Source organism: Myxocyprinus asiaticus, chromosome 35, assembly GCF_019703515.2.
Source record: "Myxocyprinus asiaticus isolate MX2 ecotype Aquarium Trade chromosome 35, UBuf_Myxa_2, whole genome shotgun sequence".
Taxonomy (NCBI): Eukaryota; Metazoa; Chordata; class Actinopteri; order Cypriniformes; family Catostomidae; genus Myxocyprinus; species Myxocyprinus asiaticus.
This window is the reverse complement of record NC_059378.1, coordinates 35,755,209-35,770,901: the sequence shown is the minus strand read 5'-3', so window position 1 is coordinate 35,770,901 and position 15,693 is coordinate 35,755,209.

Sequence of the window (15,693 nt, the reverse complement as noted above, 5' to 3'; positions counted from 1 at the left end):
CGCTCCCATTTTCTTAATTTGTCCAAAGGATTACCCAGACTGTGGCTTTGTAAGGGTTCAAAAAGACCTGCACTGATCTATAACGCCCCAGTATTCTAACCATTCATGAAAAATACGTCATTTGGGCACTGCAAACTTCAGCATTGAACCTGCAACTATTGTCCTGGAGTCCATAGTGTTTATTAATAATTCACACAGTTGATTGTTCTGAGCTAACAAATTTATGTTCAAAAACAGTTTCTAAACATTTCATTTTGGTTGTAGGAATGTTAAAATGTTCTAAAAACGTGACAATTTAAAGATTAGCATTACATTCCTGAATTTTTTTTTTCTCAATTTCATTTGTTCACTATCATCATAAAAACGAAATTAGGGTGTCATTCATAAAACACAAGCAATTTCTGTCTAAATCATTCACAAAAGCATTCTTGCGTGAATTGTTGCATGAAATTGAAGTGTGGTGTGAAAGTGCTATTAGAGTGGATTAGGAGTTGGTAAGTTTACGATAGTCTGCTCCAAGCCTGCTGTTGTTGTTAATTAACTCCTAACGCTTTAGCCTAGATGTTACACAGAGGTGTCAGGCCACCTAATTAACATCCACCAAGGAGAGGTCGCAGTGAAATTTGAACATTGCATAACAGTAACTCGTAAGCCACAGGTCGAAGCCTCTCACCTGTGCATTCGTGTCAGCATTATAGCAACTGTAACACAACAAGCTATCAGAGCCACTGTGATGCAAGCATTTTACTGACCCTGTAAGATGAGTTGCCAATCCCCCCACGTTGTCGGAGCTGAAGCTCCTCAGAGGTCAGATGACCCAGCACTGCAAGATGTGGTCACCGCTATCCTCCATCTCTCCGTAGAGGAGAGAGATAACCTCAGTGGTTACAATGTTAGTCATTGTAATGAAGCTTTGCAGGAACTAGTTGATTATGTCAACAACCCAGAACAGTTCGCCAGCTTCAGATGGACAAGTCGCCATCATCCAGGAGTCCAGAGGACCCCTACCAATGATCATGCCTCCTCTAGAGCCTGGCTCTGATTCCTCTATACCACCTGCGAGCACACAGCCACCACAGGCTTTTCCTTTGTTCATTGAAGAACACAAACTTAACCCTGTACAGCCCCTACATAGTGGGAGGCGTGCACATCAACGGTATAGCGACACCTGAAGCGCTTGTAGCGCTCTGGTCAGAAAAATCCTCTATGAGCCAGGACCTATTCGACAACTTGTGTCGACACAGTCCTCCTCTGCTCTTCACACCGCAAAGTCTCCGCATCCTTTCGGCAGGGTCACCACAAAGTCTCCTCAAAGCGATTGGGGTAAGCACCCTCACCGTAGGGATTGGGAAAAGGCAGGTCATGCATTACAGGAGTATAGTCCCTCAGCTCAAACCCCCGTTTTTCGTGGGGGCGGACCTTGTGGTCAGACTAGGTGCTCAGTTGGACACAGTCAACCAGGTTCTGTGGTCCCAAGCCCAGGTCAAAAGGCATTCTCTGACAATTGATGTAGAACACATGATATCTGGCCAGACCATTCCCCAGGCGTGCCAGGTTGCTAGCGAGGTAGATTTGACTATCCACACACGAACAGCAGGTGTTCCCATCCACCTGGTGATCTCTAAAAGACAGAAGATACCTGGCCCACAGGCATTCTATGAACTCAATCTGACCATCTGCGGCATGCCCCTGCTCAAGTTGATCCAGCGCTCACACACGTCCCGATTCAGGTGACGGCACGGCGACCGCTAGGGATGTTGGTCGATAACTCGTTTCATGATTTCAAACTTACAATGCTAGTGATAGGAGAATTACCTCCATCACTAGCCAGGGACAACAACCTGGACGTTGTCCTGTCCACTTTCCCGACCAAATTGATCACGGTGGCCCGCCACGAAGCGCTACAAGGCAAACCAATCTGCAGCGCTACCCTGGGCACCAGAGGTGACATGGTCGTATACTCTCTTGTGACTCAGCCCTGAGACACAACCCCTGATGATGACAGAACCTGACCCTCACCAGTGGAACCCTACGTTGGCTTTGAGGCCGAGGTCAATGAGCAGCTTGCCAAAGCAGATGCTTTAACAACAGAGGATCAGAGAAACGCACTTCGGAAACTCTTTCATGATTTCCAGCCAATCTTCTGGAGAGATTCCCATGATTGTGGGGTCACCGACCTCCACACCGTTTGCATTCCCACTGATCCAAATGCGCCACCCACATTTGTACACCAGTACAAATTCCCCCTGGCTGCCTATGAGTCGATCCAAGGGATCCTCGACAAGCTTTTGCAAAAGCAAATCATTTGGGAATGCAACTCAACTTACAACTCGCCTATCTGGCCAGTGTTAAAGCCGACCGGCAAGTGGCGTCTCACCACTGACTGTCACCCTCTGAATAAGCGGGTACCACTTTCCCTCTGGCCCATGAACCATTTGGACCAAGAACTGGCCAAGGTCAAAGGGGCCACTTCTTCTCTATTGTGGATGTGGCCAACGGCTTTTGGACAATGAGAGTCGACCCAGCTGACCAGTGCAAGCTGGCTTTCTCTTTTGGTAACCGCCAGTAGACCTGGAACCGTTGTCCATTCGGATATTTGAACTCCCCAGCCGAGTTCAATAACTTCCTCCATAAGGTCATGAGTGACACCGCTGGCTGCGGTAACCTCATCTACGTGGACGACATCCTCATGAGGAACCAGACCTTTGAGGAACACTTGACTGAGATCCGACATGTACTTAACCAACTCCCCACCGCTGGAGCCAAGCTTGCACTAGCCAAGGGCCAGTAGTGCCGCACAAAGGTTGAGTACATGGGTCTAACAGTGAGTGCAGATGGCATCGAATCCCAAGCTGGGAGAGTTCGAGCCATCTGTGACATCAAAGCTCTGACAGGTTTGTTAGAACTCAGAAGCTTCCTAGGTGTCTGCAACTACTCCCGACAGTTCATCGAGGACTATGTGGAGATAGCCAGACCCCTCACAGAACTACTCTATAAAGACAAGACATTCGAGTGGGGAGAGTACCAGGAACAGTCTTTCCGCCAGATGAAAGACAAGCTCAGCTCTGCGCCCTGTCTAGCCTACCCAGACATGTATAAAGAGTTCCACCTCGAGCAAGCTTCTCATCCCACTGTCTCAGTGCTGCCCCGACAAAGAAACAAGACACAGACAAACGTGTCATTGCTTACACAAGCTGACCTCTTAGTGTTGTTGAGATTAAGTTCTCTGACTGCGAGAAGGCCCTCCTGGCTACCCGCATGGGCTGTGGAACTCAATGAGAAGACAGTCATTGAGACTTGCCACCAACCTGTCACCTTCCTGAACAGCCAACGGCTGAGGGAGGGGCGGGTATCCTTCAGCCGCATTGCCACTTGGATGATGACACTGCAAGGCTATGACATTGAGGTCAAGTATGTCCAGAACCATAAAATGGCCTCGGGCCATGGTCTGGCTGAATGCCAACACCGTGACTGCGAAGGGCAACCGAGCCCTGAATCCTTACTTGTCACCACTCTGCTGCTCCCGTCAATTCATTGTTATTATGATAAGAATACCTCCCATTAGGACTACTCTGCACCGCTCCACAGGAATCACACCGTTCAAAATGATGACTGGAAGAGAAATGACCCTTCCGCTACACCTTCTGTACCGCCCTGAATACGTCAGTGTTGCAACCGCCTATTCGGCGCACCAATACGTGACGGACCTGTGCGACCATCTTCGGGCCACATTCGCGTGAGCTCAGAAGAACTTGGAAGCCAGCGTCAAGGGATCCAAGGCCTACTATGACAGGAAAGCGTCTCACCACGAGTACCAAGTAGGCGACAAGGTACTCTATTTCAGGTTCACCAAACAAGCAGGAATCTCTAAAATGTTCTTACCAAGTTGGTCAGGCCCCTTCGAGATAGTGGGAAAGCTCTCACCAGTAGCCTACTGCATCAGGGTCTCAAAACCAAGCCAAACACTGGCATACAAATGGGTCCATTCGAATCAGATTAAGCTCTTCAAGCCGTTTTCACTCCAAAGGGGAGGAGACGCACCACAGTAGCGTCATAAGGATAGCTGATGGCATGCACTAACTCCTAGCACTACTCCACTTTCATACAGAAATCCAACGGAGACTCCTCCTCCAACAAGAACAATTACAGGGCCTGGGTAAAACCCTTCAGGGTACTATAGTCACTGTAAATTTGCACTCTGTTCTTTTCAATAACACTTTGCATGCTTTAGGGTCTTTGTCAGAGGTTGTCAGAGAAGATAGATATGAAGTGGTTAATGTTCTGTAAAAATATTATTGTATCATTCATAATGTTTTATTTAACATCAAGGCTATTTAACACATCCAGATATTATTTTTGTTCATATTATTATTAACTACATTGTAGCAGTTGATCATTTTAGTGCGTGAGCATGACACCGAACTGCTGCAAAGCATGAGAAGTGGAGTGCCCACCACTGACTCGGCAACATCTGCACAACGGACGGCATGACACAAATAATGTTCATCGAAAATTCAAATGAAGAACGCAATGGATATATATATATGGAACTATATCAGACTGCAGGTGGATTTTTTTTTTTGTCCAGAGCCTCCGTTAATTTCCTACCCTGGATGTAACTAGAGATGGAGATGAGAGATGTAACAGGTGTTTAAGTGTCTCTCTTCATCATGCAGCTGGTACATTACACAAAGTATTTTTGCTATTTCTGCCTTTCTTGCAAATGTGCTGCATTATGAATAATGAGGGAGCGCCAAGGTGTGAAAGACCCACGCACTTGCAATGTTAACAGCTTTGTTGATTATAAACACAAACAATATAGTTTATTTGCATCGCTCGCTTATGGAGACGTGGTATAACATCATTTGCATGTCGAATTAACAGGTTTAAAAAGTTTTATACATCTGTAACATCTTAAGTTCAGTATAAATGCGACAAAGCGCTTTTTCACTTCACGCACTCACACTGCTGACAGCTGCAAGAGAGGGAGAGACAGAGCGGATTTATTTGTGCAGCTTCTGGAATTACAGTTTGATACAAAAACAAGTTTATTGATTTGATTTGTTCATCTGCATCTATTAGTTTACTAATTTTATTGTACTGTAAAGTGAATAAAAGTGTGCGGGAATTTCCCGCATTATGAACGTGGAAATTGCGGGAATTATTAAAATCGTGTGCAATAGTTGCAATCCAGCGCCAAATTTCAGGCTCTGCAAACTGTTTTATATTAAAATATTAAAGTTGCCCTGGTTCCCTTCCTTTATAATTTCATTATACATGTTTGTTTTTTTTTAAATACAAAAAACATTACTCTGCAATCTGTTAAATTAATGCAATGAAAAGCTGCGTCAATAGCATTTTTTTTTCACACTGTCATATACTTCAAGGTGGGCCAAATCAAAGGTCGGGTCCTAGTTTGGGCATCTCTGTGTTACAGAAATACTCAAACCAGCCCGTTTGGCACCAACAATCATGCCACGGTTGAAATTACTGAGATCACATTTTTTTCCCTATTCTGATGGTTGATGTGAACATTAACTGAAGCTTCTGATCCGTATATGCGTGATCTTATGCATTGCACTGCTGCCACATGATTGGCTGATTAGAAAATAGCATGAATATGTAAGTGTACAAGTGTACCTAATAAAGTGATCAGTGAGTGTATATTATTTATAATACATTTTTTCTGCCAAGCAGAGAGAAAATAATTTAGGCATTTACTGTATGCTTGCTCTTGAGTTGCTTAAATAATAAATAAATATTTTGCATATTTTTGAAGCTCCGTGCTGAAAAAAACCCCCATCAAATTAATTATAACTACTCGCTTTACCAACACATAATGGGTGTTGTTTTAAAGCTTAAAGCTTTTTTTTTTTTGTAATTAACATTTTTTATTAAATCTTATAATAACAAGAAACACACACACACACACACACACACACACATACACATATATATATATACATACATATACACACACAACATTTAAACCCCCCCTCCCCAACCCCCAACCCCGCCTCCCCAAAAAACAATCCTGTGGTCACACATAAGTAAACATATACATACACATACACACACATACATACATATATATATATATATACAGGTGCATCTCAATAAATTAGAATGTCGTGGAAAAGTTCATTTATTTCAGTAATTCAACTCAAATTGTGAAACTCGTGTATTAAATAAATTCAATGCACACAGACTGAAGTAGTTTAAGTCTTTGGTTCTTTTAATTGTGATGATTTTGGCTCACATTTAACAAAAACCCACCAATTCACTATCTCAAAAAATTAGAATACATCATAAGACCAATAAAAAAAAACATTTTTAGTGAATTGTTGGCCTTCTGGAAAGTATGTTCATTTACTGTATATGTACTCAATACTTGGTAGGGGCTCCTTTTTGCTTTAATTACTGCCTCAATTCGGCGTGGCATGGAGGTGATCAGTTTGTGGCACTGCTGAGGTGGTATGGAAGCCCAGGTTTCTTTGTCAGTGGCCTTCAGCTCATCTGCATTTTTTGGTCTCTTGTTTCTCATTTTCCTCTTGACAATACCCCATAGATTCTCTATGGGGTTCAGGTCTGGTGAGTTTGCTGGCCAGTCAAGCACACCAACACCATGGTCATTTAACCAACTTTTGGTGCTTTTGGCAGTGTGGGCAGGTGCCAAATCCTGCTGGAAAATGAAATCAGCATCCTTAAAAAGCTGGTCAGCAAAAGGAAGCATGAAGTGCTCCAAAATTTCTTGGTAAACGGGTGCAGTGACTTTGGTTTTCAAAAAACACAATGGACCAACACCAGCAGATGACATTGCACACCAAATCATCACAGACTGTGGAAACTTAACACTGGACTTCAAGCAACTTGGGCTATGAGCTTCTCCACCCTTCCTCCAGACTCTAGGACCTTGGTTTCCAAATGAAATACAAAACTTGCTCTCATCTGAAAAGAGGACTTTGGACCACTGGGCAACAGTCCAGTTCTTCTTCTCCTTAGCCCAGGTAAGACGCCTCTGATGTTGTCTGTGGTTCAGGAGTGGCTTAACAAGAGGAATATGACAACTGTAGCCAAATTCCTTGACACGTCTGTGTGTGGTGGCTCTTGATGCCTTGACCCTGGCCTCAGTCCATTCCTTGTGAAGTTCACCCAAATTCTTGAATCGATTTTGCTTGACAATCCTCATAAGACTGCGGTTCTCTCGGCTGGTTGTGCATCTTTTTCTTCCACACTTTTTCCTTCCACTCAACTTTCTGTTAACATGCTTGGATACAGCACTCTGTGAACAGCCAGCTTCTTTGGCAATGAATGTTTGTGGCTTACCCTCCTTGTGAAGGGCGTCAATGATTGTCTTCTGGACAACTGTCAGATCAGCAGTCTTCCCCATGATTGTGTAGCCTAGTGAACCAAACTGAGAGACCATTTTGAAGGCTCAGGAAACCTTTACAGGTGTTTTGAGTTGATTAGCTGATTGGCATGTCACCATATTCTAATTTTTTGAGATAGTGAATTGGTGGGTTTTTGTTAAATGTGAGCCAAAATCATCACAATTAAAAGAACCAAAGACTTAAACTACTTCAGTCTGTGTGCATTGAATTTATTTAATACACGAGTTTCACAATTTGAGTTGAACTACTGAAATAAATGAACTTTTCCACGACATTCTAATTTATTGAGATGCACCTGTATACATACATATACAAACATAATAATCATACTCACTTAAAAACTATATTACAATACTCTCTCCAAACCCCACCCGAGAGCCCCCCAAAAATTCAAAATATCTGCCCCATTTCCAGAAAAACAAATCTAAATCACCCCATCTTCCCAATGACACCTCCTCATAAGCCGCTACCCTCCCCATCTCCGTGCACCACTCCGGATATGGGGGCTCACCTCCAACCCCTCAAAATAACCTGCCTGGCAATCATCACACAGGTCAGAACCCAATTCTCAGTATGGCCATCCCCCACATCGATGACCGCCCCATCGCCAAGAACACAAAGTCTGGGGCAAAACGAAACCTGAGTGCCCACCACGTTGCACACAAAATTCTGAACCTTCGACCAGAATTTTTGGATCTCAACACACCACCAAAAAACATGGGCCATGTCTCCATCCTCCGATTGGCATCTCCAGCAGGTGGGTGTGTCTTTAAGACCAAGCCTATACAGTCTAGAGGGGGTCCAATAAAATCTATGCAAAATTTTGAATTGTATAAGATGCATCTCTGGATGCAGACTTAACGTTTTTAAGAATCTTAACCCACACTCCTTCCTTTAATGCCATGTTGAAATCTTTCTCCCATACTCTCTTGAGAGATGTTAAGGCTCTGTCCCCCAGACTCTGAATTAACAGGGAGTAGTACACTGATGCCTCATGACCTTTTCCAAAAGCTGCAATCACCTCTCCCAAAGCATCTGCCTCCTTAGGGGGGTGTGTGCTACTCCCAAGAATAGTACAAAGCAGGTGGCGCAGTTGTAAATACCTATAAAGCTGAGGTCTGGGGATCCCAAAATGTTGGAACAAGTTTTCAAACGACCTCAACACTCCACTTTCATATAGGTCACCAAGCGTAGCAACCCCCCTCACAATCCACTCTGGCCAGCAGAAAGGGGACTTTCCAATACACAATCTTGGGTTCTGCCACATGCTCGAGGCAACATTTAAATAAGTGTCCAATTTAAACAATCTGGACACTTTAGTCCATACCGAGTGTAAATGCGAAATAACGGGGTGTAGCTTAACTTTTCCGATTAGTTTGATAGAGATGCTTTGTAATGACAAAATAGGGGCAAGAACTGCCTGTTCAATAACAAACCAGGGAGGGGCTCTCTCAGGTGGAAGTGACCAATGAACCAAATGTCTGAGACTGAACGCATAGTTATAAAACAAAAACTTGTGTAGGCCTAGCCCACCTTTGTCTATCGGCCTATGTAACTTATTAAAATGCAATCTGGGACGTTTACCATTCCAAATGAGAGGGGGACATCTACAGGGAGAGATTGTAGCATGTAGTTAAATTTTGGAATACAATTCATATTAATAACATTAACCTTCCCAATCATAGATAAATGTAATGAAGCCCACCTGCCCACATCGCTCGAAAACCTTTTTATTAAAGGGTCAAAATTAACACTAACTAAATCAGACAAATTTGTTAGGAATAAAATCCCCAAATACTTAATGCCCTGTTTGGGCCACTGGAAGGTGTCCGGCTGGAAAGCTGTTACTGGACAGTATGCTGTCAGAGCCAAAGCTTCGGATTTAGACCAATTGACTTTGTATCCTGAGAACTTGAAAAAAGGAATTAATAATTCTGTGGAGGCAAGGCATAGATCTAGTAGGTTCAGAGACAAATAATAAATTATCATCTGCGTAAAGCAGAAGCTTATGCGCCACACCTCCCATAACCACCCCTGGAAAATCCTCCTCCTTTCTTATCATGGCTGCTAATGGTTCCAGGGCAAGACAGAACAATAATGGGGAAAGAGGGCAACCCTGCCAAGTGCCCCTATCCAGAGTAAAATAATTTGAAATTAATCCATTTGTTTGTACCGCTGCTACAGGGTGTTTATAAAGTAACTTAATCCAACCAATAAATGTACTCCCGAACCCATACATTTCCAAAATCTTAAAAAGATAATCCCATTCTACCATATCAAACGCCTTTTCGGCATCAAGTGAGATGGCAGCGACCGGAGACTGATCATTCACTACTGACCACATGATATTGATGAGACGCCTGATGTTATCAGAAGAGCCGCGGCCCCGAATAAACCCCACCTGATCTATATGTATAAGAGATGTCATAACCTTACTTAATCGGTTAGCCAAAATTTTTGACAAAATTTTTACATCTAGTTGGATCAGGGAGATTGGACGGTAACTTTTACACTCGCTTGGATCTTTGTCCTTTTTAAGAATCAGACTGATCCGGGCTTGTGTCATGGTTGGAGGAAGCTTTCCGTTCTTTAATGATTCAGTATAAACTTCTAACCTAAGAACTGCCTTAAGTGCCTCCCAAGCCACGCCCACAGAGGATACCGAGGACTAGTTGGTCTCCATATAAACACTGATTTCAGTCTTTAACATTTGTTGAAAATCAGGATTTTGCAAAAGAGATACATTAAGGCGCCAACTATATGATTTCTTTTTCTCTATATGTGGCAACACCTCTAAACTCACCAGGGCGTGATCTGAGACTAAAATGTTTCCAACTGAGCAATCAACAACAGATGAAATGAGGGATTTGGATATAAAAATAAAAAAAAATCTATTCTATAATAAATCTTATGGACTGATTAAAAAAAATTTATAGTCTCTACCAGATGGGTTCAAAAGCCTCCAAATATCTGTAAGACCAAGATTTTTACACATCCTGTGAAGCATCAATGTTGCTCTAGGGGGCTTACACATTTTTGCTTCACAATGATCAAGGACTGAGTCCATCAAAAGATTAAAGTCTCCTCCCAAACTTTTATCATGAGGGGTGCCAGCGACTTGCAACATCCCTTCAAGATCTATAAAAAAGCCCTGATCATCAGCGTAAATATTAGCCAAAATCAGACTTTGCCCCTGAATTTCTGCTAAAATAATAATGACTCTTCCTAATTTATCTTTAAGCTGTTTGAGACATTTGAATTGTAAATGCTTATTTAACAATATAATGACTCCCTTGCTCTTACTTGAGCCAACACTAAAGAAAACATGTCCACCCCATATCTTCCCAAATTTTTCAGCTTCCTGCAGGGAAAGAAATTTCCTCACAAATTTGTAAGGCAAAATTACATAACATCAAATATTTTGTAAAACAAACCACAGCCAATAGGCAGAATAAACACAATGAACGTGTAGACTCATTCACAGAACTGTCTCAAAGGTGTGTTCTTTCACAAAACAAATTCCAGCCGATATAAAGCCGGTCATTTTCCTTGGACAGACAAACGAATCTTCAGTGAGCCAGCTGATGAGTGCAGCAGATGACATAATCATTCCAATGTCCCACGAAAATACTCCACAAATCATACTCCAGCCAACAGCAGGCATAAGCACAAGGAACTGACAGATTCATCCATAACTGTCCCGAAGAAGTGTTATTTAACAAAACAAGCTCCAACCGTTAGGCGGAACCAGCACAAAAAGAAACGAAACACGCATCCCGGTTCCTCGGATGGTCAAGAGTCAATTCACTCGGAGGCCGCATAAAAGTATATCCCATGATTTACACAGTGCGCCAACTTTATAAAAGACATCCTTTGTGTGGGCATGTAGATATTTTGCGGTCATCCATAGTGTCTATTCTCAATCTGCCCGGGAACTTCATTGTAAAAGTGATCTTCTGTCAATGCAAACGTTTCTTTAAGGAAAAGTGTTAATCCACAAAACAAAACAAACTCCAACCGCTCGGCGGAGCCAATGCAAAAAGAAAAAAATGCCGCCCAGCTTCCTCCGAAAGCCAGAGTATGTAAAGTGAGTCAATCCACTCACAAGAAAAACACCCAGTGGTTACTCACCCATTGCTTCAATAAAAGACATTGCCTGATTGGGACATGTAAATACTTTGCTGCCATCCTTGGTGTTTATTCTCAGTCTGGCCAGAAACATCAGAGCAAAAGTGATCTTCCACTGATGTAAGAGTTTCTTGCATTCCTTGAACTGATCGCGTTTCACTCTTCTCGAGTTCGCAAAGTCCGGGAACAAGAAAATATTATAATTCTTCCAAGAAAGCTTTCCTTTCAGTTGACGCTGGATTCCTTCTCCCGCCACGCCATCCAGATCGAGTCCCCAGTCCACAGGCCTATCTGGGCTTTATCTTGAACCCGAAAGTGTCTTTTAATATCTCCAGAGCCCGAGGATTTTTACTTCTTTGCCATGTTTACCTCAAACAGCAAATGCGTAACTGGGTGTGTCATATTTCACCGGATTATATCATGAAAATAATTTTAAAAATTAGCAAAGTGCGCAGAGCTGTCTCTCACACGTCTGCCCTTCGCATGGCGTCACATGGACTTTTTAATCTGCTAACAAATTAGAAGTGTTCAGTTTTTATAACTTATGAAATATAATTATGTACTGTACATCTTACTGTCAAATATGGTCAAAACATTGTACAGATCAGGAAGTTCTTGAGTACAATACAACAAATATTGTATCACTCACATACCAAATATATAATAAGTAAAAGCCTTGAGAAAAAAAAAGTTCATAAGTTGTAAACAGATGTCTTTTTGTCATATTTTTGCTTGTAACTAACTTCATGAAACATAAATAGAATATAAAAACAGCAGATGTTCCTGACTAAACGCTCCCATGTCCAACTACAATCTGATATGATGCATAGATCTTAAAATAATCTTAAAATATAATGTGACGCTGCCTCAGATATCTGTTTTTCATCCTGGGGGACAGTCTCTGGTAACCAACCAATCACAGCTCTTGAGGTCTAAGTCGACCCAATGCGTTGTACATTTCTGAAGAGGTGCACATCAGTCTATGGCGTAGGCTACGCCATAACCGCTGTAGCTACGAGTAGCCTACACTGTAGGTTCGACTCAGAAGTATAAATCGGCCTCAATGCTTTTAGCTGTGCAAGCTCGATTTTATGCATTGTTGTGTTCCAACTGGTGTCAGAACACAATTCATGGTACAACACAAGTGCCTGTTGCATTCTCAAGGTTGAAGCCAAAACAGATTCTACGCAAGTACGCGAATGCAGATGCTTCTAGCTACAAGCGCTCAATTCTGTGCATTTTTGCGCACACGTTGCAGTCTCAATGATGCAATAAGGGGTGCTGTAGCGAGATTAGTGTAAACTGTCCGGTTCAACTGTGTTTTCTCTTTCAAGCCAACTACTGTCACAGCAGAGCAACAGTTTAAAGATAAAATTGAAAATATTGTTAAGCATGTTAAACCGGATAGCGTGTTGGCAATGCATTGGCCAAACACTCACACCTGCATACGTTGTTTCTTGCACTATAAAACATTAGCTAAAGTTGTTGGAACATACCAGGGTATGTTGGAACATAGTTAGGGTCCCGTTATCACAACAGGCCTTTGTGCATCAGATTGGCAAACCACAAAACAATACATCTTGCATGCATTGCAGCAGAAGTGGTCAAACCCATGGCATTTACAAATGCAAATGACTCCATAGAATGAAGACATTAATTCAGTATTTTGGAATACAACCAAAGGCTCTTTGGACCCCTTGTCTGCATTATAACACTGCCTGCTTGTCAGGCCTATAAGAGCCACTTTGTATTCTCTGCGCTATACACTGGCAATTAGGTGATCATGGTGACTAATAAGATAAATCTCATATTGCGGTTGTGAAAATGACACACATTATAAAAAGAACTTCAGGAGCGGATATGCCTTTGCTCTGCCTTCCTGTTTGCTTGAGCGTGGCTGTGCTGTTGTACCCACCGCCTCCCCTTTTAAAGATTTTTATCAACACATGCAAATGCATCTCATTAAAAACATTTTTAATGAATGTTATTAATTGCATTGTGTTCCCTTTTGTAGGATGTCACAGTGAGTCAGTCATTTGTACCCTTAGATTATCTGAATACAGATATTTTTGCTTTGTTTTGTTTTTTCAATATGTGGGAATTGTAAAACTTAACTAATTGGGGCAGATGCTGATTTTAGCTTGTGGTCCCTCCCTCCGGGTGGAAAAGTTACTCACACTATGCACATTATGAAGTGCCACCGCAGATCAGTGGTTTTATAAGGCAAACAACAGGGACATTTAGAACACAAAATAATAAATTCTGATGATTTACTCATCCTCATGTTGTTCTTCACTGGAACAAAAAAGGAGATCATTTTTATTTTTGAGTAAACTATCCATTTAACTAGTTATTAAAGGGATGGTTATATGATATATATATATATACTGTATAAGTATACACATACATACATATTATACATTACATATATACTGTATATATTATGGAGAATACATTGTGCACAATTAATCAATAAATATTTAATAAAGCCATGATTAATATATGTCAATATATCTTTCAATGAATAAATAAATCATTAAATGTGTCAATAAATAAAATGTCAAATACATTTTCGTATATATATATATATATATTGACACATTAAATGGAAGAGTTGCTTATTAATATGGACCACTGAGTCCTCCATTTTATACTGAGTACATCCTATTATATATTATATACTGTATATATACATTAGGGATGTCAAAAGTTCCGGTACTTCTGTACCAAGTCAATACTAAAATAAAAAAGATGTCATAATACCAGTGTTTATGGAGTACCAGTAGAAACAAGCACCGACTCAATTCAATACCTGAGCGCTGTCAGACTGCAACAAGACTGCTTTCAAATACTCACACACAAATTTGACATATTTTGGAAAAAAAAAACAAATGCACAATTATTCTAATTAAAATTGTAATAGGTCCTAGTATGACTATTAAACTGCAAAAGGATATGATTTAATTAAATTCAATATACTGTCTGTATGTGCTGCATGCTTTACAGTGAATATGTGAAGCTGCTCATATGCTAAAATCACCACATTAAGAGCATCACGCACGCTGTGTGTGTTGTAATAGATAACAGAACAGAGCACTTATTCACTGTGAATTACATAGTGCCTGAAGATTATGGGTCTCATTCACTAGTTCTTGATTCACCAATAAGTTTGCACTGAAATTTATTCTAAATTTATGATCAAATTTAAAACCAACTGAAACCATGTGTACGCAAAAAACACATACTTCCGTTATCCCTCATAAACGATATATATATATATATATATATATATATATATATATATATATATATATATATATATATATATATATATATAAGTGCTAGTATATTGAGAAAATGTCTTTATTTGAGATATAATTATACATTTCATAAATAAACAAAATTGATGTAATCTGTGGACTCAAAGTATTTCTTAATGTGTTGTAGCATTAAAAACCCCTTCATCAAAGTATGTGAACATGTTGAGATTTAGATATATACTCACTGAGCTCTTTATTGGGAACACCATTGTCCTAATAAAGTGCTGACGAGGTCTTCGGCTTTTGTAGCCCATCCGCCTCAAGGTTCGACCTGTTGTGCATTCTGAGATGCTATTCTGCTCACTACAATTGTACAGAGTTGTTATCTGAGTTACTGTAGACTTTCTGTCAGCTCGAACCAGTCTGACCATTTTCCATTGAACTCTCTCTTCAAAAAGGCGATTCTGTCAGCAGAACTGCCACTCACTGGATGTTTTTTAGTTTTTGGCACCATTCTGAGTAAACTCTAGAGACTGTTGTGCGTGAAAATCCCAGGAGATCAGCAGTTACAGAAATACTCAAACCAGCCCATCTGGTACCAACAATCATGCCATGCTCCAAATCACTGAGATCACATTTTTTTCCCTACTCTGATGGTTGATGTGAACATTAACTGAAGCTCCTGTATCCCGTATCTGCATGAATTTAGGCATTGCACTGCTGCAAAATGATTGGCTGATTAGATAATAATATGAATATGTAAGTGTGCAGGTGTTCCTTATAAAGTGCTCAATGTGTGTATATTACTTATAATACATGTTGTCTGCCACGCAGAGAGAAAATAAATCAGGCATTTACTGTATGATTGCTCTTGAGTTGCTTGAATAATAAATAAATATTTTGCATAGCTCCGT